This window comes from Rhagoletis zephyria, unplaced genomic scaffold, assembly GCF_001687245.7.
Source record: "Rhagoletis zephyria isolate East Lansing unplaced genomic scaffold, Rhagoletis_zephyria_1.1 Rzeph_scaffold_41875, whole genome shotgun sequence".
Classification (NCBI taxonomy): Eukaryota; Metazoa; Arthropoda; class Insecta; order Diptera; family Tephritidae; genus Rhagoletis; species Rhagoletis zephyria.
The window spans coordinates 1-2,676 of NW_016198930.1; the positions used below are offsets into that span (position 1 = coordinate 1).

Consider the following 2,676-nt stretch of genomic DNA (forward strand, 5'->3'; position numbering starts at 1 on the left):
CTTTAGCAGGATCGTAGCGCATTTTTCGATCACTCAGAAGACATCGAAAGCGACATTTCAAAACTCCGATCGTACGTTTCAACGACGTTTCTAGCATTCGCGTGCTTCTTATTAAAAATTGACTCCCTAGTTCCAGAGTCTGCATGGCGAAAGGGTGTTAGTAAATAAAGGCTAAGTGGGTATCCGGAATCACCTATAAATAAGTAGTTTTTGTTTTAAAATAGTATTTACATTAATTTTGTGCCGATGTAACAAATTTAAAGTACCTAAATAAATAGAGTTATGATCGCCACTTTGATGCATATTCTCCAAATAAGTCTTTAATGAACTATTGTTCCACACGAACGAATCATGTGTAGAACCAGCATATCTAGCATCCACAAACCGGATATTCATGTCATGATCGCAAGCCTTTAATATACAATTTGTTTATCAGTGTTGCTGTATTCATTTCTTAAAAACTTACAATCATAGCATTTATACTAAAAAAGCCTTTTCTATTTAGATAGAGGTGTCTATTTGCGGTGGGGGCATAAATCGCAATATGTGTTCCGTCAACACAGCCAATTACGTTGGGTATTCCTGATCTGGAGAAAAATTTGCTCCTTGCCTGTTGCTTCTCTTCTTCTGTCATTTCTGTGATTATCGAAGCACTGCAAATTTCTCTTTCTAAAATGGGCAATACCTCCTTTAAAATGAGCGAAACTGTAGGTTGCGCAAGACCCAATTGAAATTCATTTCCTACAGCTTGCTGATAACTGCCATGCGCAAAAAATCTCAGTGCGCAACACAATTTTAGCAATGGCGTTACAGACGAGGACAGGCGGCAATTAAATCTGTCCTTGATTTTGTCCAGCACATACATAAAAGCGTCCTTGCTTAGCCGAAAATTCGCTGTAAATCTATAAATACATATTCATATATGCATAAATTTTTCATGTTTCATTGAATAACCTATCTGCACTGGATACTTACACTGTGGACGGCAGCTCCGTTGGCTTAGAGTAATCTTATCTTATCTTATAAATCTTATATCTTATAAATATTATAAATGTGAAAGTTTGTATGTTTGGATGTTTGGGAAATCATCACGCGGAAACGACTGAACGGATTTGCATGAAATTTTGTACGCAGATAGCTTATAGGCCAGATTGGTTAATAGGCTATTTTTTTAAGAGTTGCCACCTGTTAAAAACAGTTTCATTTATTTATTATGCGGGAACGACTGAATGGATTTGCATGAAAATTTGCACACAGATAGCTTATAACCTAGATTGGAAAATAGGCTACTTTTCTTAAGAGTTGCCACCTGTTAAAAAAGTTTCATTAAATTAATACGCGGAAACGATTGAATAGATGCATGAAATTTTGCAAGCAGATAGCTTATGACCTGCAGTGGAAAATAGGCTAATTATTTGGAAGAGTTGCCACCTGTTAAAAAAGTTTAATTAAATTAATACGCGGAAACGACTAAACGGATTTGCATGAAATTTTGCACACAGATAGCTTATGACCTAGGTTAGAAAGTAGGCTACTTTTTTTAAGAGTTGCAACCTGTTAGAACTGTTTAATTTAATTAATACGCGGAAATGAGTGAACTGATGCATGGAAGTTTTCGCACAGATAGCTTATGAGCTAGGGTGAAAAATAGGCTACTTTTTTAAGAGTTACCACCTGCTAAAAAAGTTTAATTAAATTAATACGCGGAAAAGTCTGAACGGATTTGCATCAAATTTTGCAAGCAGATAGCTTATGACCTACAATGAAAAATAGGCTAATTTTTTGGAAGAGTTGCCACCTGTTAAAAAAGTTTAATTAAATTAATACGTGGAAATGACTGAACTGATTTGCATGAAAGTTTGCACACAGATAGCTTATGACCTAGACTGGAAAATAGGCTACTTTTTTAAGAGTTACCACCTGCTAAAAAAGTTTAATTAAATTAATACGTGGAAATGACTGAACTGATTTGCATGAAAGTTTGCACACAGATAGCTTATGACCTAGACTGGAAAATAGGCTACTTTTTTAAGAATTTCCACCTGTTTGAAAACGAAATTTTGCTCAAAGATGGTTTATGACCTGGATTGAAAAATAGGCTACTTCTTTAACCGGTTTTTCGATCAGGATGAAATTTGGTACAAATTGGAGTTTTCATATTACATAAATATCTCTGGAACTATTTGTGGGAGAGGACTGAAACTTGGTATAGTGATATGTATGTGAAATCAATGTTGGCATTAATCGATTGATGTTTTAATTAGTTAGTTAATTCGATTAAATTCAATCTGATTACAGTTAATCATGATTAATTTGAATCCGACTAAACAGTTAATCGTAACCGCGATTAAAAAATTAATTTTTAATCATTAACTCTTAATTTGATCAAGTAGGTTTGGTGATTAATTAAGTTATGCTGGAATTTCCCTGTGCACACAAAGCAAGTTAATCCGGTATGGCTAAGTCGGGTTTCCTCATCAATCTAAGCAATTTGGTGTGCATTTTCATTAAGATATATACCAACATGGGCGTAGCCAGGTAGGGGCAGGGGTGATCGATCGAGCCTCCCCCCCCCCCACTAACTTTCAAATTCTCCTTATATATGTATAAAATAGTACCCTGGAAATCCAGGTTAATAGGGTCGAGCCCCCCCCTAAATTTCATTCTGGCTACGCC

At 35.5% G+C, this 2,676-nt stretch overlaps 1 pseudogene; it reads right to left on the minus strand.

The window, feature by feature from the left end:
• Positions 1-7: 7 nt before the first annotated feature.
• LOC108355063 (putative nuclease HARBI1) lies at positions 8-952 on the minus strand (annotated as a pseudogene).
• Positions 953-2,676: the final 1,724 nt, after the last annotated feature.